The sequence below is a fragment of the Macrobrachium nipponense genome, chromosome 33 (genome assembly GCF_015104395.2).
Source record: "Macrobrachium nipponense isolate FS-2020 chromosome 33, ASM1510439v2, whole genome shotgun sequence".
Taxonomy (NCBI): domain Eukaryota; kingdom Metazoa; phylum Arthropoda; class Malacostraca; order Decapoda; family Palaemonidae; genus Macrobrachium; species Macrobrachium nipponense.
Window position 1 is genome coordinate 71302639 of NC_087219.1, and position 27500 is coordinate 71330138.

The following is a 27500-nucleotide window of genomic DNA, read 5'->3' on the forward strand; positions in this document are numbered from 1 at the left end:
TGTCTTGGGGTTTGTAGATCACTTACGAAGTCGGTATTATCTTCTTTGGTTAGGACGACGATGTGTTAAACTCATGATGATTCGGTGAGGAGGTTCTTGTAGAAAACACGAAGTATAAAAATATATATATTCTTCTGAAGTTTTACATGGTGAAGATCAGGTATGATTGTACAAGTCTTCTAATGACGATAGCTTGATCGCTTCTGCCAATGATGATGGCTAATTCTATTCTCTCTACATGATAAAGCTTAGGTAAAGAGGTACAGGTTTTCTAAAGACGATAGCTAACTCTATTCTGCCCGTTCTACATCTCGGTTACAAGTCATAAAGGAGCAGACAGTAGCTCGAACATACGAACATACAATCAGATGACATAGTTACATACGAACATACAATCAGATGACATAGTTACTCATCACGTAGGCCGCTTGAGCTATAGGTCACGGTGTTTGTCTCAAGCAGGAAGCTTGGACTAAAGTTTATAAACAATTGAATGACTACAGGTGACGGCATGTTATCTTAGCCTACTTTGTTGTATACGTCATCTTTTGCGTCTCTAGTCTGATCACATTCCTGCAAGCAATCTGGTTGACCTCTTTAGTTTTAGTCTTTTTATATATATGGACTAACATTCCATATTTTTATTATGTAAACACTTACATTAGCTCGGTCAGCTACCAAAACCAACCACTGAATATTACTCAAGCTTGACTTGCATTTGACTTATAGGAGTGTGATACAGACACTATGTGAAAATAGAAAGTACTTATAAGTAAAAAAAATTCATGGTGTACACAAATACAGATTCAAGTAATAAAATATTAGACATAATATGCATATGGTATTCGTAAATAATAGTGATCACGTGATATATACTGATACAGTTTTTCACTTCATCTCATTAAGATACATATGCTACAGAAAATACTAATATATTCTGATAATTGCATAGAAACATGATAAAAATCATATTTTAACTGATAAAAATTTCATATATGAATTGATAAAATTATTAATGGTTATGCTGATTGATTCGTTAATTTTTATCCTAACTGTTATATATCTGATTCATTAATCCATATACTAACTCATATAATAAACTGCAGATATTGGTAAGGATAAAAGGTACAGATGATTATAGGCTACCTGAGTGTTTTATACATATGTATATGGATTAATATTAATTATGATTAATATATGTGCACTTTAAATAGATTCCTATTGCGTACACGCAAAGATATATTTCGATTCTGTTATTTATGATCATTTATATATAGATTCCTAGTGCGTACACGCAAAAATATATTTCGATTCTGTTATTTATGATCACTTATATATATAGGATACATGATACTTTATATATATAGGATACATGACCGAGGTTATACTACTTCACATTTAACTAGCGTTCGAACAACTTTTCGTCCATTGCACAGTTCCAGACAACCACCTATAGCCAAATGAAATGGCCAATTTCAATTGGTTAAAACAAGGGGAAAATTTGCCTGGGCGGGTCCAAAGTTCTATTTTGCGCTCATACTTGTTCTCTGCATCCTAAGCCACATGAATACGTTCGCGATGAATAAAATCATCCCCAGCACGAGTCCTTCGCCAGCAAAGTAGAGTTGAATATCCTTCGTGTCGTAATTGTCGGAAGTATGTCCCTTTTGTAGTCGATTTTCGACAGCCGCCGGAGCATTCCGCATTAAAACGAGATTAACGACGGGATACGGGTGTCGGTCGAAGAAGTCCATGATGGTGCTTATTCCTTTCACATTGTAGGCGGTTGTTACTCGACTGCCGTCGTCCGCAGCGATGAACGATTTTTTGAAGTTGCGATGTGAAACTCTCGTACTGCAGGATACTGTAACCAGGTTCCATTAATCAGCCTGCAAGTGAAATTATATTTGTCACAAAGGCAAAGTAAATTCAGACGACATCCAAATACAGGGGGGGGGGGAGAGCCATTAAGACCAGACTTAACCCACATGAATTTGCTGATATTTGTGGAATTCAAAAGAGTCAGCTGTACAAACTTTTTTATCCATGGCATTAACAATGAGTGAACCTATCCAGGTCTATGAGGACTGTAAAAAATATCCATAATTATAAAAAATAACAGATATCAATACGAATCCCAAAGAAAATTTGATATTACTGGTAGTAAGTTACTAGACAAAGAAGTGGAAAACGGAACTATTTGTAAGATTGCCAGGCAACATAAGAGTCAAAGAGAATATTAATCATGATTCTGTATTTCTCTATGCTAACTGAAATTAAGTTGTGATAAAATCGGATCCTATGTGCCCCTAACAAAAGTTTCATATTCAATTTTCTCGCGCGCATCCTCTGAGGTTAATTTTTAAACTTTATTAATAGGCTAGAGATGCAACGAAAGAACCCACTATGTAACTAATTTCTATATAAACTTTGGGTTTTTTTCAAGAAAATGTGACATTTTCCCATGAATGTTTTACTTGAATTGTAATAGGCTAATGTTGCAAGTAAATATTTCATATACATGTCTTGATACTTCTAAATGTCTATGAGGTTCAGAAAAAATTAATTCATTTTGTTGTTACAGAAATTCTATTTGCTTATTTTGTTCATTAATTTTAAAATGATTGCAAGTCCTTAACTAATTGCATTGCACACACGGATAAGAATATGTCATGTCATCGTGACCCATGAACCACATGTGAAGTTCATGAGCTAAGCATTCCTCTCTCCAGTCAACCTGCTTTGCAAGCGGTTTATTGAGGTTATAAAGAACAATGATTAGTCGGCAAACGCGACAGGCATCTTCTAGACTGATGACGTCGTCACCAGCTTAAGCGTTACGTTACTTGCTGTAAAAGAGACGACTTAGTATAAATTTTTTTGTTTTTTGTTTTTTAATAGTCGACCCACACGAAAAGAATGTCTGCAAAAAAAACAGTACCAAAATTGAACAATATATTAGTTTCATGTTGGAAATCTGCATGATTGTAAATGAATGTAATTATGTTAAATTAAATATTCCTTATTCAAACTAATGAAAAAGGTTTCCATACAAATTCTATATATATTATTAGCCCTGTATAAGATTCATATAGGATTATTCCATAGATAACATTTTCACTTCTAGACTTCCTGACTTTAAAATCTCTTTTATTTTAATTTATTTATTTATTTATTTATTTATTATTATTTTTTTTTTCATTGACTACGAATATAAATCACCGGGACAGATAATATGTTAGTAGGTTTTGATATGTGTTTGAACTTTTAGCTTATTTGTCATTACTAAAGCGTTAAGTTAGAGTTCAAATCTTTACGCATATATATTTGGATACTTAATTAACCTATGGTTACATTTTGCTTATTGATTTTTTATCGTGATTCCTGGTTTTTTTATTATATTAATTAGTAACCCTTCCGACTTCTACGGAGTGTATTATATTGACTCCACTTGTATCTATATTTATTTTATTTTTTATATTTATCTATTTATATATTTTTATATATATATTTGATAAATTAATGGTTGGCTTGATTATGTGGAAAAGTGTTCTAGCGGCGTACAGTATAAGGCTACTTGCGGTATCAATTCTATAGATACAAGATATAAATGATAAAGGTATTTAAAACCGCGAGAACCGCTATAATCCAGTTCGGATCCAATATCACGAGTTGTAACTCGTAAGACATTGACACTTTCTTATTTATCCGTTATTCTACCAACCCGATTGACTCTGGGCGTAAAATATATTATTGTTTCTTAATGGAATATGGAATTCACACAACGTGTTAAGGAGATTATTATTGATTTAGACCACCCTAGTCAGATTATCATGTGTTGAATTCCATGTTTGCTGATTTAGCACTCATAAATATTCCTAACGCACTCAATTGCGGTGTTTGTTTTTAGTGCTATTAATTCTATATAACGTGTCAAGGAACTATTAACACTAAGAAGTGTTTATTCCCTCTGTCAGACTCGTAATTCTGTTAATAATTCTACGTATATTCTTTCAAGGATTGATTTGGCACAGGATAGGCCCCTAAACTGACAGGTGTCTTAGTGTGTCCCTTGTTTTCATGACACGTGTTACAATCAGTTATGTGCTATCTGTAAGCATTGCAGGCCAGTAAAACAGTGATTTGGCTTTCTGTGACATAATAGGGAACCCTGGATGACGGAATGCAACCAGTTTATGACGACTGGTATGAAAGAGATTATTACTATTACCTGGTCGTTAGTCATCTGCTGTGTTCTTCGGGTTTTCCTCGTCACGGACCTACATATAATATTACATTTGATTACATTATTCTGATACACATACTTTAAATATATATACTTTTGCTTTAGGGTTTCTGCTCGAAGTGTTTATTGTTTTGCTTAGCCGCTGACCCTGTTTCTGTTCGAAGTGTTTATTGTTTTTGCTTAGCTGCTGACCCTTGCTTTGTTCAGTTTGTAACAGTTCTGCGCTCCGACCCAGATATTCAATGCTCGGTGGATCTCTTCGGTTAAGGAATTTTCTTGTTTAGATACGGTTTATTTTAACAAAGAGGGCAACAACGGATGTTTCTATATTCTTTTAGTCTAATTAATGGTTCTTTGCTATATGGTGCGGGATTGCAGGATAATGCGTCAGCTATGATAATTGCTTTCCCAGGTAGATATCTTATCTTGGCTCCAAAGACCTGAATGATCATTTGTCACCGAGTTCCTTTTAGACTGTGATTAAAGCCTTTGAAAAACTCGGTAAGTGACTTATGCTCAGTGAGGACTTTAACAGGATAGCCGTAGATTATGAACTTGAAATGTACTAGTGAGTTAACCCTAGCCCTTCCTTGCCTATTACTGCATATTTACTTTCAGAGGGCTTTTAGTTTACGTGAATAAAACGCTATAGGAAAGAACTGTTTATCATATTACTGAAGTAGTACCCCTCTTACCCCTTGGTCTGAGGCGTCTATTGCAATAAAAAAAAATTCCTTATTTAAATCAGGGATTTTTAAGTTAGGTGAGCTGCATTATTCCGCTTTTAAGATATCGAACGCCTGTTGATGCTTTTTAGACCATAATAAATCTACGCTCTTCTTCGTAAGATCTGTTAAAGGAGCTGTCATGATTGAAGAGTTACATATTTACATACGATTGTAATACCCACTACAGCGCAAAAGTGCTGTATCCCCCTTTTTATGTTAATAGGTACCGGAAAGTTATGAATAGCTGACACCTTACCACGGACTACTTTAAGACCTTGACTAGACACATAAAACCTAGATAAACATGTTCGGTTTTTAAAAACTTACATTTAGATATTTTACTCTGAGATTATTTGTCTTTGTCTCTGTAGCACTAGCTCTAGTTTCTGTGAATGTACTTCTATGGTATTAGAAAAGATTACAAGATCATCCATATAGGCATGTAGGTTATCCCCTAAAAGTCTCCAAACACTATATTGTAATTGGGGCGCAACGTAAGCCGGAGGCATACGTAAAAATCGATAATGTCCCTTGAGTATGCTGAAAACGGTGTATGAGGTTACAATCACTTAGGTAATGGTAAGCTGGTAAAAGGCACTAAAAGTTTACCTAAAGTAAGTCCAAGCTGGTGAAAAATTTATTCTACCTAACAGAGATAAGATGTCGTCAGTACATGGCACGTGAAAAACTATCGGGAGTCGTTTCCTTGTTTAGCGACAGAAATCTACGCAGGATTACGCCCAAGTCCCGATCTTTTATGGCATGACGTTTGAGGGAAAAATTATATGGGCTTATTTGATTTCTTAATGACTCCTATTACTAACATTTTTCAACCTTCGTCTTTATCTCTATTTTGAAATTTCATTGAGAGTCTATACGAAGGTACGTATATAGCTTTATGTTTGTCCTTAGACCGTATTTTGTGTTAAATTACGTTCGTTTTTTCCAGAGATCACTCGCTAGTGGAGAAACTTCCTGGTATTCAGATAAAAGAAAAAAAAAATTTCTGCTGAATCATCTCTGCTTGAATGACTTTACGGATATTACTTTAGATAGAATATAAGAGAGATTCATCCACGACTGATTGGGCGGGATTAAAAATTAGCAACAATAAAAAAAATGCGACATTTATATGTATAGGTTTTTGTTTTTTGTGGATTACTATATTAACTTGTTGCTGCGAGTCAACCGTGTCTAGGGCTTTGTTCGCGGAAATCGTTATATTTCAGAGTGTCGGGAAGGATTAAAATTTAATTTCCCAGCAAAGTCTTTTTACACGCTCTAAGACATTCGAGGGTGCATGCTTCTCGAGATTTTGCGTGCAAACTGCGACTGCGGTTGTGGGAGAATTCTGTTGGGTCATTTGAACAATGTTACGATTTATGAGACAAATGTGTAGTTCCTCTATATAAGTTATTATTTAACTGTCTCTTTTTTTGTTCAAACTGATTTTAATATGTTTGAAGGTTTTTAGGATTTTCCTTTGATAAACGCCTTATTTTGCAGGATGTAAGATAATATTTTGTATACCCCTAGATGGATCTTACAATTACACTAGATACAGATCAATGTTTTTTATAACTATAGAGGTATCTGTAAACGCTCGCTTATCCGGACTTCTCATTAGGGAAGTTCGAACAACAGACGGTGAGTCTGTAAATACAGGATATTACGTGTACTAAAGGAATAAAACAAGATATTCTAATTTTTATGGCGCGCACAGTTGGGCTTAACACCACTACTTATAATAACTTATGTATTAAAATTACTAGAACCTGCTCTGTTTACTTGATACGGTCGTGTTATTCATACGAAAATTCCTTTTTAATTCAAAAAGATATTGGCATGAATGATCCAACATCGCTTTTCCCGCTCTGCTAGAGTCGCTTATTGTGTGGAATTTGCTATGCTTTGAACACTTCGGCAGCTTTGACTGACCCTGACCGTCTGACTAGATGACCCAATAACCAAATGTGCATAAGCACGATTTGTTTGTTTCTGAAAGGGCTACTGTTTACCTATTTCTTTTTGTAATAATTAGGATTCTTCTCTTTATTACCATCGGCCACGTATTGTATGTTTTTAGCATTCTGTTGTTGGTTACGTGTAAAACAACAAACGTATGAATGACGAACTATAAAGAATTGAGCGATTACTATTAAGACAAGTTATCTCTACTGCATTCAATATTAACTGTTTGTACTTGCTGTTGTTTACTTCATTCTTTGCTAAAATTTGAAATAGTGAGGGATCCTGGTCAGCATATTTAGCCTAATGAAAGTTTTTTACAGACATGTTATGCCTTGCAATGCAGCCATATTTTTAAAGTTAAGTTGAGTCATTGAGGTTCGATATTTTATATAACTCAAAAAACTCAAGGCTAAAACTGCGATCGGGACTTGCAAAGGAGCATTTATCGTCATGACCCGAAATAGTGTTACCTCCAATTTATATAGATTTGTACGGGTGTTCCACTTGTTTTTGTGTGTTTTCTAATCACTACGGTGCCTAACGACCCTATCCATGCATCTGTATAAATACAGACGTCCACTGCGTAAACGCATATTCACTGTTTAATATGATTTGTTACGTACAGGATTAATAATCACCCAAAATGATAAAATTAACACAGTATATGATTATGATATTTCAGTAGAACTTCTGGAAACAGACACTCAAAGATAAAAACTCGCAGTAGCGAAATCTCAATGATGTAGATAATTTCTGTAAAAAAAAAAAGTAAGATTAAGAATGTCTCGTAACTTCAGCCACAGGAATAACGAAATTCGACCTGCAAAGGAAACACTCAGTTACTATAAATGAATAAAAAAATTGTACTTAGCTTGCTTTTGTGGGAAGTCACGGTGTTCCGATAACGACACACGGCCTTGGTCCTCCTTCTCTATTTAGCGGATGACCTGGTTTTTTGGCTTGAGTTTCCCCCGATGCTGCAGATGCGTTCGGTTTGTTTCTTGAAGTGCCGGAAACGCTCAATAACGATGTTTTCTTGAATGATTCTAATGAGAGACGAAGCTTGCGTTGCCGTAGGAAAGGACGTCGGTTTTGTTTTTTGAAGTTATTCACTAAACGATGATACTAAGTTGCTTGAAGAATCTCTTGCTTCCGTCGTCGTTGACTTCATGATTTATTATTCTGGTTTTACTTCGGAGAAGTTGTAGAGTTCTTCTGGACCGCTGCCACCACTTTTAGGGCTGTTGCCTTGTATAATTATTAGGGCTTGTGCCTTGTATGATAAGGCGCCCTATGAGGTAATGTTAGACTTGTGATAATCTTACGCTAAGTTGGTTGGTATTGCACTTCCATCTTCAATGGAGTGTTTAGGGGTTTGTAGATCACTTACGAAGTCGGGATTATCTTCTTGTTTATGACGATGATGTGTTAAACTCATGGTGAGGAGGTTCTATGATGACTGTAAAAATATCCATAATTATAAAAATAATCAGATATCAATACGAATCCCAAAGAAAATTCTATATTACTGGTAGTAAGTTACTAGACAAAGAAGTGGAAAACGGAGCTATTTGTAAGATTGCCAGGCAACATAAGAGTCAAAGAGAAGATTAATCATGATTCTGTATTTCTCTATGCTAACTGAAATTAAGTTGTGATAAAATCTGATCCTATGTGCCCTATACAAAAGTTTCATATTCAATTTTTCTCGCAGCGGCATCCTCTGAGGTTAATTTTAAAACTTTATTAATAGGTATGAAACGAAAAAAAACCCACTATGTAACTAATTTCTAAATAAACTTTGGGTTTTTCAAGAAAATGTAACATTTTTCCATGAATGTTTTACTTGAATTGTGATAGACTAATGTTGCAAGTAAATATTTCATATCCATAACTTGATAATTCTAAATGTCCGTTTACCCATGTCATAAGCTGAATTATTGACTCTAATTGTCTATGAGGTTCAGAAAAAAAATTAATTCATTTTGTTGTTATAGAAATTCTATTTGCTTATTTTGTTATTAATTTTAAAATGATTGCAACTCCTTTAACTAAAGTTGCATTGCGCATACGGATAGACACGTCTGCCTTGCCCATGAGAAGTTCGGGCTAAGCATTCCTTTCTCCGTCAAGCTGCATTGCAAGCAGAGACGACACACCAGATGAAAGCCTGTGTAAGCAGATTATTGATGGTTTAAAAGGAACAAATGCTGATACGGCAATGATGACGTCGTCACTTGGCAGGAGATTGCTCTCAGCCAGCTAAGAGTTACGTTACTTGCTGTAATAAATACGACTTTAGGATAATTTTTTTGTTTTTTAATACTCGACCCACATGAGAAGAATATCTGAAAAAAAAACAGTACCAAAATTGAACAATATATTAGTTTCATGTTGGAAATCTGCATAATTGTAATTATGTTAAATTAAACAAATATTCCTTATTCAAACTAATGAAAAAAGTGTTTCCATACAAAAATTCTATTTATATATTATTATGCCCTGTGATAAGAATTCATATAGGATTATTCCATAGATAACATTTTCACTTCTAGACTTCCTGACTTTAAAATCTCTTTTATTTATTTTATTTATTTATTTATTATATTTATTATTTTTTTTTTTTTTTTTTTTTTGACTACGAATATAAATTACCGGGACAGACAATATGTCAGTAGGTTTTGATATGTGTTTGAACTTTTAGCTTATTTGTCATTACTAAAGCGTTAAGTTTGAGTTCAAATCTTTACGCATATATATTTGGATATTTAATTAACCTATGGTTACGTTTTGCTTATTGATTTTATCGAGATTCCTTTTTTATTATAATTTGTAACCCTTCCGACTTCTACGGAGTGTATTATATTGACTCCACTTGTATCCATCCTATTTATTTTTTTTATTTTTTTATATTATTTATTTATATATATTTTTTATATATATATACTTGATAATTAATGGTTTGGCTTGAATATGTGGAAAAGTGTTCTAGCGGCGTACCGTATAAGGCTACTTGCGCATCAATTCTATAGATACAAGATATAAATGATAAATGTATTTAAAACCGCGAGAACCGCTATAATCCAGTTCGGATCCATATCACGAGTTGTAACTCGTAAGACATTGACACTTCCTATTTAATTATCTGTTATTCTACCAAACCGATTGACTCTGGGTGATAAAATATATTATTGGTTTTCTTAATGGAAAGGAATTCACACGCGAGTTAAGGAGATTATTATTGATTTACACCACCCGAGTCAGATTATTATTATGTGTTGAATTCCATGTTTACTGATTTAGCACTCATAAATATTCCTAACGCACTCAATTGCGGTGTTTGTTTTTAGTGCTATTAATTCTATATAACGTGTCAAGGAACTATTAACACTAAGAAGTGTTCATTCCCTCTGTCAGACTCGTAATTCTGTTAATAATTCTACGTATATTCTTTCAAGGATTGATTTGGCACAGGATAGGCCCTTAACTGACAGGTGTCTTAGTGTGTCCCTTGTTTTTTTCATGACCACGTGTTACAATCAGTTATGTGCTTTTTATATCTGTAAGCATTGTAGGCCAGTAAAACAGTGATTTGGCTTTCTGTGACATAGTAGGGAACCCTGGATGACGGAATGCAACCAGTTTATGACGATTGGTATGAATGAGATTATTACTACTACCTGGTCGTTAGTCCATCCGCTGTGGTTCTTCGGGTTTTCCTCGTCACGGACCTACATATATATTACATTTGATTACATTATTCTGATACACATACTTTAAATATACTTTTGCTTTAGGGTTTCTGCTCGAAGATGTTTAGTTGTTTTGCTTAGCCGCTGACCCTGTTTCCGTTCGAAGTGTTTATTGTTTTTTGCTTAGCTGCTGCTGACCCTGTTTTCGTTCGAAGTGTTTTATTATTTTTGCTTATTGCTGCTGAACTCTTGAATTTGTTTCAGTTGTACCAGTTCTGAGCTGCCGACCCAGATATGCAATGCTCGCGATCTCTTGGGTTAAGGAATTTTTCTTGTTTAGATACGGTTTAACAATAGGTTTCACGGATGTTTCTATATCTTTTAGTCCAATTATTGGTTCTTTGCTGTATGGTGCGGGATTGCGGGATAATGCGTCAGCTATGATAATTGCTTTCCCAAGTAGATATCTTATCTTGGCTCCAAAGACCTGAATGATCATTTGTCACCGAGTTCCCTTTGGAATGTGATTAAAGCCTTTGAAAAACTCGGTAAAGGAATCATGTTCAGTAAGGACTTTATCAGGATAGCCATAGATTATGAACTTAAGATGTACTAGTGAGTTAAAGATACCTAGCCCTTCCTTGCCTATTACTTGCATATTTACTTTTAGAGGGCTTTAGTTTACGTGAATAAAAAGCTATAGGAAAGAACTGTTTATCATATTACTGAAGTAGTACCCCTCTTTACCCTTGGTCTGAGGCGGCTGTTGCATAAAAAAAAAATTCTTTATTTAAATCAGGGATTTTTAAGTTAGGTGAGCTGCATTTTCCGCTTTTACGATATCGAACGCCTGTTGATGCTTTTCAGACCATAATAAATCTACGTCTCTTATTCGTAAGATCTGTTAAAGGAGCTGTCATGATTGAAGAGTTACATATTTACATACGATTGTAATACCCCAACTACCAGCGCCAAAGTGCTGTATCCCCCTTTTTTTACGTTAATAGGCACTGGAAAGTTATGAATAGCCGACACCTTACCATGGGCTACTTTAAGACCTTGGACTAGACAAACATAAAACCTAGATAAAACATGTTCGGTTTTTAAAAACTCACATTTAGATATTTTACTCTGAGATTATTTGTCTTTGTCTCTGTAGCACTAGCTCTAGTTTATTTGAATGTACTTTCTAAGGTATTAGAAAAGATTACAAGATCATCCATATAGGCATGTAGGGTATCCCCTAAAAGTCTCCAAACACTATATTGTAATTGGGGTGCAACGTAAGCCAGAGGCATACGTAAAAATTGATAATGTCCCCTGAGTGTGCTGAAAACGGTGTATGAGGTACAATCACTTAGGCAATGGTATCTGGTAAAAGCTTTTAAGTAAGTCCAAATTGGTGAAAAAAAATTTATTCTAACCTAACAGAGATAAGATGTCGTCGGCACATGGCACTGGAACTATCGGGAGTCGTTTCCTTGTTTAAAGCGTCAGAAATCTACGCAGATACGCCAAGTCCGATCTTTTATGGCATGACGTTTGAGGGAAAAATTAAAAAATTATATGGGCTTATTTGATTTCCTAATGACTCCTATTACTAACATTTTTCAACTTCGTCATTTATCTCTATTTTGAAATTTCATTGAGAATCTATACGAAGGTACGTAAATAGCTTTATGTTTGTTCTTAGACCGTGTTTTGTGTTAAATTACATCCGTTTTTTCCAGAGATCACTCGCCAGTGGAGAAACTTCCTGGTATTCAGGTAAGAGATAAAAAAAAAAAATAAAAAAAATTCTGCTGAATCACCTCTGCTTGAATGACTTTACGGATATTACTTTAGATAGATTATCAGAGAGATTCATCTACGACTGGTTGGGCGGGATTAAAAATTAGCAACAATAAAAAAAATGCGATATTTATATGTATAGGTTTTTGTGGATTACGATATTAACTTGTTGCTGCTAGTCAACCGTGTCTAGGGCTTTGTTCGCGGAAATCGTTATATTTCAGAGTGTCGGGAAGGATTAAAATTTCATTTCCCAGCAAAGTCTTTTTACACGCACTAAGACATTCGAGGGTGCATGCTTCTCGAGATTTTGCGTGCAAAGTGCGACTGCGGTTGTGGGAGAATTCTGTGGGTCATTTGAACAATGTTACGATTTATGAGACAAATGTATAGTTCCTTTATATAGTTATTATTTGATTATTTGTCTCTTTTTTGTTCAAACTGATTTTAATATGTTTGAAGGTTTATAGGATTTTCTTTTGATAAACACGCCTTATTTTGCAGGATGTAAGATAATATTTTGTGTATCCCTAGATGGATATCTTACAATTACACTAGATACAGATCAATGTTTTTTATAACTATAGAGGTATCTGTAAACGCTCGCTTATCCGGACTTCTCATTAGGGAAGTTCGATCAACAGACGGTGGAGTCCGTAAATACAAGATATTACGTGTACTAAAGAAATAAAACAAGATATTCTAATTTTTACGGCGCGTACAGTTGGGCTTAATCCACCAGTATTTTTATTAACTTAATGTATTAAAATTAAACGAAAACCTGCTCTGATTACTTTATACAGTCAGTGTGTTTTCATAGGAAAAATCCTTTTTTAATTTCAAAAAGATATTGGCATGTTGGACCAACATCGCTTTTCCCCCTCTCTAGAGTTGCTTATTGGTGTGGGAATTGCTATGCTTTGAACCTTCGGCAGTTTTGCTGACCTTGACCGCTTAACTAGGTGACACAGTCACCGAGTTTGCTTGTTTGATTCTGAACGGGCTACTGTTTCTATTTCTTTTTGTAATAATTAGGATCCTTCTCTTTATTACCATCGGCAACGTATTGTGTGTTTTTAGCATTATGTTGCTGGTTACGTATAAAGCAATGAATGACGAACTATTAGGAACTGAGCGATTACTAATAAGACAAGTTATCACTACTGCATTCCATATTAACTGTTTGTACTTCATTCTTTGCTAAAATTTGAAATAGTGAGGATCCTGGTCAGCGCATTTAGCCTGATGAAAGTTTTTTACAGACATGTTATTCCTTGCAATCCAGCCATATTTTAAAAGTTAAGTTGAGTCACTGAGGTTCGATATATTATATAACTCAAAAAAACTCAAGGCTAAGCTAAAACTGCGATCGGGACTTTGCAAAGGAGCATTTATTGTCATGACCCGAAATAGTGTTACCTCTAATTTATCTGATTTGTACGGGCGTTCCACTTGTTTTTTGTGTGTTTTCTAATCACTACGGTGCTTAACGACCCTATCCATGCATCTGTATAAATACAGACGTCCAACTGCGTAAACGCATATTCACTGTTTAATATGATTTGTTACATAGGGGATTAATAATCACCCAAAATGATAAAATTAACATAGTATATGATTATGATATTTCAGTAGAACTTCTGGAAACAGACTCAAGATAAAAAAACTCGCAGTAGCGAAATCTCAATGATGTAGATAATTTCTGTAAAAAAGTAAGATTAAGAATGTCTCGTAACTTCAGCCACAGGAATAACGAAATTCGACCTGCAAAGGAAACACTCAAAGTTACTCCAAATGAATAAAAAATTGTACTTAGCTGCTTTGTGGGAAGTCACGGTGTTCCGATAACGACACACGCCTTGGTCCCCTCCTTCTCTATTTAGCGGATGACCTGGTTTGGCTTCAGTTTCCCCCGTGCGCGTTGTTTCGATGATTCGAGCCCTTGAAAGATCCGATGCCGCAGACGCGTTCGGTTTGTTTCTTGAAGTGCCGGAAACGCTCACTAACGATGTTTTCTTGAATGATTCTAATGAGAGACGAAGCTTGCGTTGCCGTAGGAAAAAAGGACACGTTGGTTTTGGTTTCTTGAAGTTATTCACTAAACGATGATACTAAGTTGCTTGAAGAATCTCTTGCTTTCGTCGTCGTTAAAGAGTTCTTATATGATACTTCATTATTCTGATTTTTCTTCGGAGAAGTTGTAGAGTTCTTCTGGTCCACTGCCACCAATATTAGGGCTTGTGCCTTGTATGATAAGGCGGCCCTATGAAGATAAATTGGTTTAGAACTTGCGATAATCTCACGCTAAGTCGGTTGGTATTGCACTTCCATCTTCAATGGAGTGTTTGGGTTTGTAGATCACTTACGAAGTCGGGATTATCTTCTTGTTTATGACGATGATGTGTTAAAAACTCATGGTGAGGAGGTTCTTGTAGAAACACGAAGTATAAAAAAAAAGAAAAATATTTATATTCTTCTGAAGTTTTACATGCTGAAGATCAGATATGATTGTACAAGTCTTCAAATAACGATAGCTTGATCGCTTCTGCCAATGATGATGGCTAATCCTATTCCTCTACATGATAAAGCTTAGGTAAAGAGGTACAGGTCTTCTAATGACGATAGCTAACTCTGTTCTGCCTGTCTACCATCTCTGTTACAAGTTATGAAAGAACAGACAGTAGTTCGAACATATGAACAATCTATCAGATGACATAGTTACATACGAAACATCCATGAGACACGCTACAGATCACGTAGGCCGTTTGAATTATAGGTCGCGGTAGTTGTCTCAAGCAGGGAGCTTGGACTAAGGTTTATAAACAAATGAATGACTACAGGTGACGGCATGTTATCTTAGCCTACTTTTATTGTATACGTCATCTTTAGCGTATCTAGTCTGATCACATTCCTGCAAGCAATCTGGTTGACCTCTTTAGTTTTAGTCTTTTATATATATGGAATAACATTCCATATTTTTATTATGTAAACACTTACATAATAAGGCGCCCTATGAGGTAATGTTAGACTTGCGATAATCTTACGCTAAGTCGGTTGGTATTGCACTTCCATCTTCAATGGAGTGTTTTGGGGTTTGTAGATCACTTACGAAGTCGGGATTATCTTCTTGTTTATGACGATGATGTGTTAAACTCATGGTGAGGAGGTTCTTGTAGAAAACACGAGTAAGTATATATATTCTTCTGAAGTTTTTACATGGTGAAGATCAGGTATGATTGTACAAGTCTTCTAATGACGATAGCTTGATCGCTTCTGCCAATGATGATGGCTAATTCTATTCTCTCTACATGATAAAGCTTAGGTAAAGAGGTACAGGTCTTCTAATGACGCTAGCTAACTCTATTCTGCCTGTTCTACATCTCGGTTACAAGTCATAAAGGAGCAGACAGTAGCTCGAACATACGAACATACAATCAGATGACATAGGTACTCATCACGTAGGTCGCTTGAGCTATAGGTCACGGTGTTTGTCTCAAGCAGGAAGCTTGGACTAAAGTTTATAAACAATTGAATGACTACAGGTGACGGCATGTTATCTTAGCCTACTTTGTTGTATACGTCATCTTTAGCGTCTCTAGTCCTGATCACCAAATTCCTGCTAGCAATCTGGTTGACCTCTTTAGTTTTAGTCTTTTATATATATGGACTAACATTCCATATTTTTATTATGTAAACACTTACTATATATATATATATATATATATATATATATATATATATATATATATATATATATATATATATATATATATATATATATTTATATATATATATATATGTATATACATATAGTACATATATACATACATACATATATATATATATATATATATATATATATATATATATATATATATATATATATATATATATATATATATATATATATATATATATATATATATATATATATATACATATATACACATCATTTCTAATGACATTCAACCTAAAATTATTCCGGTACATTCACCAATAGCAATCTCGTTTATCACTTTTCCGAAATAAAAACAATGAAAAAAAGTAATAGAAAAAAATACAAACTGTCCACCAAAAACACTTTACCTCTCTGGGGGAAAAATTATAAATAAAAAAAAAATGATAAATATTTCACGTTGGCTTCGAAATAAAAATAAACCGGCCAAATTTTATCAAGATAAAATACATTGCAGAGTGCCAATGTTGAGTGCCATGGACTGGGCACGTTTTCGCGCCGAGTTTGGGTGTTAATTACTTCCATTGAATGAGAGAGAGAGAGAGAGAGAGAGAGAGAGAGAGAGAGAGAGAGAGAGAGAGAGAGATATGATAAAAAATAATTTAAAATGACAAAAAATAAGTTTAGTAACTTAGGAGTAAATACTGAGAGAGAGAGAGAGAGAGAGAGAGAGAGAGAGAGAGAGAGGAGAAAAGAAGAGAGTAGGAGAGAGAGAGAGAGAGAGAGAGAGAGAGAGAGAGAAATTTCTTCCCAAATATCAAATGTTGATACATGTGAATATAAAGCATAATTTAAATGGATACACATCTCTTTAATAAGAGAAATAATTACTGATACATATAAAATACATATCAATACATCGAACGGAATAAATGGAAGATAGATAACTATTCAGTAAGAGGAAATGTTAACAAGATGCATTTATTTAAGAATATTGAATGTATTGATACATACAACCACACAATCATACCAGCATTTGATGTAATATATGCTAACGTACACATGTGTATTGTCCATTTAACAGAAACCATAGTTAAACCACCATTATCTGAAAAAATCAAATATTGATACATACTTTCATACAATGATACGTGCATTTATACATCTGATCTAATGTATACTAAGGTGCATATGTGTATAAAGTGTTTAAAAGATACAACACAAATAAACTACAAGAGTACATAAATTCCATACAGTGATACATTCACTGATACATTAGATCTAATGTATACCAAAGCACATACATGTATAATGTATTTAAAAGATATACCAAAATTAAAACCCACCAGAATACCCAAATTAACCGCTGCAATAATAGCACCCCATCTTCCCCAGTCACAGACTTCCCCACTAAGATATCCTGTGCACTAAGGTATTTGACCAAAATGTACAGGACCCGGACTCCAAAGGACCTCCTGTAATCTCAGGATTGAGGATTAGTCCTGCAAGGAATAGGTTACGCCGTACTATAACCAGGAGACGGCTTGGAATCTAGGTACAATTCAACGCCAGTCGCTATTTGCAGGAGCTGGGAACGTTCCCTATTATATTAGCATTTTAAAGGTTGGGAAATAGTCTTCAATGTTTATTATGTATAATATAATTCTTTTTTTTTTTCACTCAAGCGAGAATGTTTTAAGCGTTTTATAAATTAGGCTACGTTGCAAATTCTGATTGAACCTTTTTCACACGTTTTATTGCATTAAAAAATGAAATATTTATTATTTTGACACAAATATGAAGTGTTTTTGAATCATGCTATACGTGATATTTGCCTATGCCTTTCTTTCTAATTTTTGGTGTTAATTCTCTCTCTCTTATTCTATCAGTCTATGGATTCCCAAAAGGCCACTTTCTCTCTCTCTCTCTCTCTCTCTCTCTCTCTCTCCTCTCTCTCTCTCTCTCTCTCTCTCTAAGATCACTTCCTCTCCCTCTCTCTCTCTCAGCAAAAGTTCCACCGTATAATCCCTTCCTCAAAGAGCCGGAGGCCGCTGTAATAACATCATAAGCAAGCTGATACGACACTCTTTCAGTAATTTAATGTAGTGGGCGCAAACTTTTGCGGAATGAATCCTCCCTTACGTAAAAGTTTACCTTACAAGAGTATTATCCTTTACATACTTTAAAGTTATGGGGAGACTTTCATTTTGCGGTAATAATAATAATATTTGTTATGGGAGTTTTTTTTAGCCTTGGGAAGTCTTTCACGAATAATGGTTATTGGTCGTAAGAGGTGCAGTTTAAAAAAAAAGAGCATCCAAAAATAAACACGTATGAGGTGCAATTAAAAAAAAAGAGCATCCAAAAATAAACACTATGAGGTGGGCAATTAAAAAAAAGAGCATCCAAAATAAACACGTATGAGGTGCAGTAAAAAAAAAAAAAAAAAAAAAAAAAAAAAAAAAAAAAAAAAAAATAAAAAAAAAAAAAAAAAAAAAAAAAAAGAGGCTCCAAAATTAAGCACTTATGAGTCGCAGTTTCAAAAAAGACTTCGGCTAAACGCCTAGCTTGGATGCTGAAATTGATTTTCCGGCTTCAGCTTAAATTCCGCCAAAATGGTTTCAGTCTTGTTTTACAAGGCTCCACAAATGAAGCTTCCACGGAGAGTTTATTTCTGAACTTTTAAATTTTTCAAAAGTGAATAAAATCTAAGAGTGAAGTTTATTTCTGAAATTTTAAAAATTTCCTAAACACGAAGAAGAAAAAATTTCAAGATGTGATAATGCTAGAATTCAAATGAAAATGTTTTAAAACTTATTAGAAAATGGAGGGATATGAAAACATATATATATTAAAAATAAAGCCTTTTTTCTAATTTCCTTTTTACAATTTCTAAACGCGAAGAAACAAAATTCAAGGTGTTATAATGTAGAAATCAAATGTAACTGTTTTAAAACTTAATAGAAATGGAAGATGAAATGAATTATATATATATATATATATCTATCATAAGGATATGAATATATATATATATATATATTATATATATATATATATATATATATATATATATATATATATATATAATACTATATATATATCATAATATATATATATATATATATATATAATACTTAGATTAAGTCCTTTTTTTAATTTATTTGAATTTAATAATATTTCGTAAATGTGAAGAAAAAAATAATGTTGTGATAATGCTAGAAATTAAATGGAACTTTTTTTAACTTATTAGAAATGGAGGGATATGAAAAAATGTATATTATAAAAAATATAACTTAGATTAAGTCCTTTTTTTCCATTTCCTTGGCATTAAAATCTGAAATTATGAAGGAACTGAGCAAGTCGTTAATATTTTTGAAAATTTATATCGTGACCGATGTGAAATGATTTTGAAAGCTTGGCATAACATTAATTTTCTACTGTCGAAATCGGTCATTTCAAGATCAAGGCTCTTAAAATATTTCCTTTATCTGACATATTAATAAGAAGAGAGGAATATCAGTTACAGAAATGAAGTTCTTAATTATACTGACACATAAGCGTTCTTCTCCTTAATCAAAACCAGTAGTTTTAAGCGTTACATAAATCATCCCTAATCTTAACATTTAGAAATGTCGACGTATGAAATGACAGGACTATGAGAGCTGGTTAATATTATAAATATCTAACATCCACACTTGAAAATTCTAGACAGATAATTGATACAGATATCTAATCTACTTTGGAATTTATAAATTAGCTATTCTTGCGTCATACAGAGCTCTGAATTATCTCTTCGAAGCACATTAATACATAAGACTCTTGTTTGATCAAGCTATGTCTGACCTTTGCAAAAACACACACACACACACACACACACATTTCTAAATTATAGAACCGAGTTGAGAGAAATGACGCATTTGCCACGGTTATTTTTATTGCAGTTTAGTGTTTACATTTTTAAAACTATTGCAGGCTGGTGATTATGTTTTCTAAAAAGTGTGAACTGATTTTTTTACTTTTAAGGATTCTTTTCTAATCAAGGAACATATTTGGGAATGTAATTCTATCTTGATTACGTTGAATGGTTAATTTAGACTTTTTTTTATCAAGGTCCCGAGCTGGACATTAATTGTATGTAATCTGTGTATTAATTGTCATCCTTTTTAATGTGTTTTTCAAACTACTATATTATTATTATTGTCATTACCATTATTATGGATACTATTTTTATACATCTTTATTATTATTATTATTATTTTTATTATTATTATTATTATTATTATTATTATTATTATTATTATTATTATTATTATTATTATTATTATTATTATTATTATTATTATTATTATTATTATTATTATTGGGCACAATTTTCTGTGTCGAAAATGATGACAGTGGTTGCAGGTCCACCATAATATCGCATGTGAAGTACAAAATCTTTAATAGATAGTAAAAGCTTCCGAACCTTGTACTAGGTTCATCTTCTGACTTGACTGAAGATAAACCTAGTACAAGGTTCGAAAGCTTTTATTATCTATTAAAGACTTTATACTTCGATGCGATATTATTCTGGACCTGCAACAATTATTACTATTATTATTATTTATTATTATTATTTTTTTTTTGCTCTATCACAGTCCTCCAATTCGACTGGCTGGTATTTATAGTGTGGGGTTCCGGGTTGCATCCTGCCTCCTTAGGAGTCCATCACATTTCTTACTATGTGCACCGTTTCTAGGATCACACTCTTCTGCATGAGTTTTGGAGCTACTTCAGCCTCTACTTTTTCTAGATACCTTTTCAGGGATCTTGGGATCGTGCCTAGTGCTCCTATGATTATAGGTACAATTTCCACTGGCATATCCCATATCCTTCTTATTTCTATTTTCAGATCTTCATACTTATCCATTTTTTCCCTTTCTTTGCCTGATCGTTTTCTATCACTCCTTCAGGTTGGCGCTCGTACCACTTATTAGTGCAAGGTAGCTGAGGTTTCTTACATAGGCTCTAGTGGAGGATTTTTGCCATTGAATCATGCCTCTTTTTGAGCCACTCGTCTTTACTGGTTTTCAGATATTGCACCAGTGCTCTGTTCTCGGTGTTGACGCAGTCTTCTATTCTTAGTATTCCTCTCCCTCCTTCCTTTTGTGTTATGTATTGTCTGTCCGTATTTGCTCTTGGGTGTAGTGCTTTGTGTATTGTCATATGTTTCCTGGTTTTCTGATCTATGCTGCGGAGTTCTGCCTTCGTCCATTCCACTAATCCTGTGCTGGATCTGATTCCCAGGTATTTGTATCCAATCTCATCTATGTGTTTGATGTTGCTCCCATCTGGTAGCTTTATCCTTTCAGTTCTCGTTACTTTGCCTTTTTGTATGTTGACTAGGGCGCATTTTTTTATTCCAAACTCCATCCTTACAGCCTGGATTAGGGTATCTATTTACTTGATGCTCTTACCATACAGCTTGATGTCGTCCATGAACATCAGATGGTTGATTCTGTTGTCTCTTTTCTTGAGTTGGTACCCGGCATCCATCTTCTGCAGTACTTTTGTCATGGGAGTCATAGCTACTACGAAGAGTAGTGGGGACAGTGAGTCGCCCTGGAAGGTCCCTCTCCTGATATTAACCTCTGCTAGTCTTATTCCACAGCTTGTAAATATTGTATTCCAGTTGCTCATTGTATTTTTGAGAAAGATGATGATGTTTTCCTCTGCCCCATATATTTGCAGGCATTCTATTAGCCATGTGTGTGGTATCATGTCGAAGGCTTTCTTATAGTCTATTCATGCCATGCTTAGGTTGATTTTCCTTCTCTTACTGTTCTTCATTACCAGGAGCTGGTCTTTTATGCCCCTACATTTCCTTTTGCAGCCTTTCTGTTGGTGGGGGATGGTGTTTGTCTCCTCTAAGTAGTTGTATAGACTTTCACTGATGATACCTGGTAGTAAATTCCACATTATTGGTAGGCAGGTGATAGGCCTGTAGTTACTGGCTATATTTCCCTTACTCTTGTCTTTTTGTACTAAGGATGTTCTTCCTGTGGTCATCCATTTGGGTGCATGGTGATTTGAGATACAATGCTGGAGTTGTTGTGCTCTTCGTGGGTGTAGGGCATTGAATGGACTTCATCGGGACCTGGGGCTTTCCAGTTTGGCATTTTCTTTAGTTGTTGTCTGACTGTGTCTGTCGTGATCTCTGTGAATCTTTGTTTTATTATCCCTGTTTCTTCTTCCTTGACTTCCTGGAGCCATGTTGCATGTTTGTTGTGTGATACCGGATTACTCCATATGTTTTCCCAGAATCTCTTACTTGGTTCGGCTTCAGGAATTTCTTGGTGACTGTCTTCCCCTCTTAGTTGGCTGTATAGTATTTTCTGGTTGGTTCCGAATAGTTTGTTCTGTTGGTATCCCTTATTCCTGTACATATACCGTTGGATCTTATGTGCTTTGGCCTTTAGCCTCTGTTTTATATCTTCTATTGTGTTGTTTAGTCCCCTCTCTTGTACTTTGTATTTCTCGTTGAGTTCCTCCCTTGTTTTCTTGTTTCTTAGCCTTTACTCAAGTCAGATCTCATCACCATGATTTGCTTTTCCAGGCGCCTTTTCCAAGGAGTTTGCTGTTTTCGTTTCTGTTGGGTTGGTTGTGCTGGTGGTGTTGGTGTTCGAATCCCTATCAGCTCTGCTACTAATCTTGCTCCTGCATATGCCAAGTTATTTGTTTCTGTGATACTGGTGGTGTGTATTATGCCCATTATTTCATTGAGCTCACCTGCTTTTTCCCTTAATTTCTTGGTGTTGTTGGCTTTCATGGAGGGGATCTTTGTTCTCTGTATCTGGCTCCATCCATTGTCTAATCTTTTCTACCACTTCCGCCCTCTCTGTTACTTCGTCGGTGTTTCTTCGTGTGTCGTTGTTTGATGCCTCATCATCCCTGTCGTCTTCTGTGGCATCGTCTCTCAGTTCGTCTTCGTGTAATTCGTTGTCGTGTGACATTTCCCTTTCCAGTTCTTCTCTTTCTGTTGGGGAGAGCCAGTTCTTTTTCTTTATGTTCTTTACTTGGTCTGCCATCTTTTGCTCTGTTTGGGGGGTGTTATTCCTCTCATTCCAGATGTTGACCAACCTCCTTCTATATCCTCTCTCCGTCGGGTTGCTTCTGATGTAGCATCTCCATATTTGCTTATTTTCTTCTCTTGTCCATTTCTTCCTTTGGTTTGTTTCTGTAGCTCCAATCTCAATCTGTTGGTTACTGTTGTTGTGGTGGTCAGTTACTGGATGACGACCTCCAAGTACCTGACCGTCTTCCCCTTCAATTCGGTTGAATACCTGGCTGCCGGACGAAGCTCCTCTGTTGCCAGAAGTTCCATTTTCGTCGTTGTCGTTTATTCCTTCATTTCTTTACGCCATTTTGTTGAGTTTTGCTATTTAACCCATAGCTGGACCCTACCCCATCATGGATAGGTACTCATTTACAGCTGAGGAGACAGGAAATTATGTTAAAGATCCTTTCCCAAGGAATCAACGCCGAATAGAGTGGTCACCCATCCAACGACTGACCAGCCTCAATGTTGCTTAACCACTCCATTGACGACCAAACCCACTCATTATTATTATTATTATTATTATTATTATTATTATTATTATTATTATTATGAGAAATGACTACCTGGGACATTTTCTAATCAAGGAAATTATTTAGAAATGTAAACATATCATAATTGTGTGTCATGACTAACTGGGACTTTTCTAACCAAGGAACTTATTTAGAAATGTAATTCCATCATGATTATGTATAATGACTACTTTGGTCTCTTTTCTAATCAATTAACACATTTAAAATGTTAATTCTATCATAAAGTGGAATGGCTACTTCGTTCATCAAAAGTGATCATCATCATCATCATCATCATCATAAACTCTCTAAGTATTATGAATTTTAAGATTCTGCTTAAATCAAGACTGGTATTAAAAGAGGGATCATTTTGGGGGACGAGGCAGCTATACTTATAAACACATAACAGATACGATTGAAAAATATTCCCATTTAAGTAGTCAACCATAATTGTTAAGTCTTCAGAAAAGCCCTTTTGCCCTCCTCCAGCAAAGGAGAAAATCCTGCTGTTAAGATAAAGTTTAAAGGAAAATACACGCACTGGAAGATGGGCAGGATTGAAAATCCTTTTAACAGTCAACCATAATAATCTATTCTTTACTAAAGCCCCTACACCATCCTTCAACTTGCGGAAAAATCCTTCAATAAAGACAAGATTAAAAGGAAAAGGTAGACACTGGACGTGAGTTAGGATTGAAAATCCTTTAAGGGTAGGCTCCACTTTGGGGGGTGCCGATCGTAAAAAATATTTGCCAAAATACACTAATCAAGACAGGCTAATGAAATTTTTCAGGCATTATTAGCACTATAATAATGCATATTCCCTGTGAGTTTTATCATCCTACAGGGAAAATTATTGATTTTATAAAAAGTAAAAAAAATGTGAAAAAACGGAAATTTCCGGCCCCTCATACTGAAGGTTATTTGGTGATTGGTGAGAAACTACAGTCTTGAATAGAAATTCGGTCTGACAAAATGTTGGTATATCCACCTGGAACATGCACAAAAAAAATTATCAAAATAGAACAGTAAATAAGCACGTAATAACAAAAAAAAGAGCAACAACTTCGTAAGTTCAGCGAAAGCCTGCCAAAAAATCAGACTATAGCTAGGAAGAAATATTCAGGAAAAATTCAAATCTCGATTTAGGGACAAAACCTTTTGAGAGTTTGTAGTTATTATGTCACTTGATAGCCTAAAACATCTAAAAATGATATTATTAGGACAGTCAAAGAAAATCCACCTCCAAAAAAAAAAAAAAAAAAAAAAAAAAAAAGGCAGGGGGTGGTTTTTTTCTTTGATTGTCCCAAATAATATAATTTTCAGATGTTTTAGGCTATCAAGTGACATATTAACTACAAACTCTCAAAAGGTTTTGTCCCTAAATCGAGATTTGAATTTTTCCTGAATATTTCTTCCTAGCTATTGTCTGATATTTCGGCTGGGCTTTCGCTGAACTTACAAAGTTGTTGCTCTTTTTTTTGTTATTACGTGCTTATTTACTGTTCTATTTTGATAATTTTTTTTGTGCATGTTCCAGGTGGATATACCAACATTTTGTCAGACCGAATTTCTATCAAGACTGTAGTTTCTCACCAATCACCAAATAACCTTCAGTATGAGGGGACGGAAATTTCCGTTTTTTTCACATTTTTTTTCATAAAATCATTAATTTTCCCTGTAGGATGATAAAACTCACATGGGAATATGCATTATTATAGTGCTAATAATGCCTGAAAATTTCATTAGCCTGTCTTGATTAGTGTATTTTTGGCAAATATTTTTTACGATCGGCACCCCCCAAAGTGGAGCCTACCCTTAAGTCCCCCATTGTAATTTATTCTTTACAATAACCCCTTCACCATCCTCTCCCAAGGATGAAAAAAATCCTTCCATAAAGATAAAGTTTAAAGAAAGATTTACACTAAGCGATAGTTAGGATTGAAAATAAGTTATAAAACCATCTGCAATATTCATCCCTCAGCGAAGACCACTACCATCCTATGCCTAAGAGAAAAGCGGCACTAAAGACAAGCATTTATTGGATTGAACAATCCTTTAAAAATCACCTATAACACCTATTCTTCTTAAAAGCCCCATTCACCATTCTATGTAAAAACAAAATAAATAAAAAAAATAAAAAAAATAAAAAATAAAAAACCTTTTGCTCAGAAAAAATAGTGCATTAAAAGACAAGATTTAGGATTGAAAATCCTTTAAAAAAACACCTGTAACATTTATTCTTCATTAAAAAGCCCCGTTCACCACCCTACGCCTCCGCCGCCCCCCTTCCCCCCCCCCCCCCCCCCCCCCCCCCCCCCCCCCCCCCCCCCCCCCCCCCCCCCCCCCCCCTCCCCCCCCCCCCCCCCCCCCCCCCCCCCCCCCAAAAAAAAAAAAATCCTATGCCCAGAAAAAAAAGGCATTAAAGAAAAGATATAGGATTGAAAGTCAATACAAAAAAAACCTAAAACATTTATTCTTCATAAAAGTCCCGTTTACCATCCTATGCATAAAAAATAAATAAATTAATTAATTAATAAATAAATAAAAAGTGCATTGAAGAAAACATTTAGGATTGAAAATCCTTTATAAAACCCCGTAACAATTATCCTTCATAAAAGCCGCGTTCACCATCCTATTGTCCCAGAAAAAAAAAAAAAGCCTCTTATGTCCAGAAAAGAAAAATGCATTAAAGACAAGATTTAGGATTGAAAACCCTTAAAAAAACACTTATAACATTTATTCTTCATAAAAGACGCGTTCACCATCCTATGGGCCCCAACTAAAAAAAAAAAAAAAAAAAAAAAAAAAGTAAATATCGGATTCGAAGTAGAATGTGTGCAACGAACTTCGGATATTTCCGGTCCATTCTGCAACATTCGTCCTATACGCCCACAACACAACATCAGCGAGACAGGACTAGACGGCGGGCGTTACAGAATTCTCCATTTTCCCCTTCGAACATTTATCAGAATTCCAGACGCAGCCACATGGAGAGAGAGAGAGAGAGAGAGAGAGAGAGAGAGAGAGAGAGAGGTTTAGGGAACGCCAAATATACTCCAACTGATCAAATATATATTTAAAATGATAACAGTATAGGAAATGAGAGAGAGAGAGAGAGAGGAGAGAGAGAGAGAGAGCTGTTTTATGATGGTGTATGAAGAGAGAAGAAACAACAGAAAGAGAGAGAGAGAGAGATCACATGACAGAGAGGAGAGAGAGAGAGAGAGAGAGAGAGGTTTTATGATGGTGTATGTAGAGAAAGAGGAAAGCAAGCACCCAGAGAGAGAGAGAGAGAGAGAGAGAGAGAGAGAGAGAGAGACCTGGTTTATGAAGATAGTGTATGCACACGAGAGAGAGAGAGAGAGAGAGAGAGAGAGAGAGCCCATTAGCAGCGGCCTCTTTTCGAAGTCGTTTACCGGTCCACGCACAGAGAGAGAGAGAGAGAGAGAGAGAGAGAGAGAGAGAGAGAGAGAGAGAGAGAGAGTTTTGTCACTCCGTAAGTGGTTTATGAGACGTTAAGTGGCTGTGGGAAATACGGTTGTTTCTTTCTTCTTCTTCTTCTTCTTCTTCTTTTGTCACATTAGCTCAGCTCAGCTTTCTCTCTCTCTCTCTCTCCTTCTCCTTCAGTCATACAGGGTAAAAGAGATTGAATTATTGTGGTGGGTAGTTAATATGGCCCGGAACTGGTTGGGTACTGGGTAAGCGTGGAATGCGAAATCTCCATGACAGTTAAAAATAAGTTTTGAATGGTGTACCTGACTTTTTCCATCTTGACTCTCTTTGAA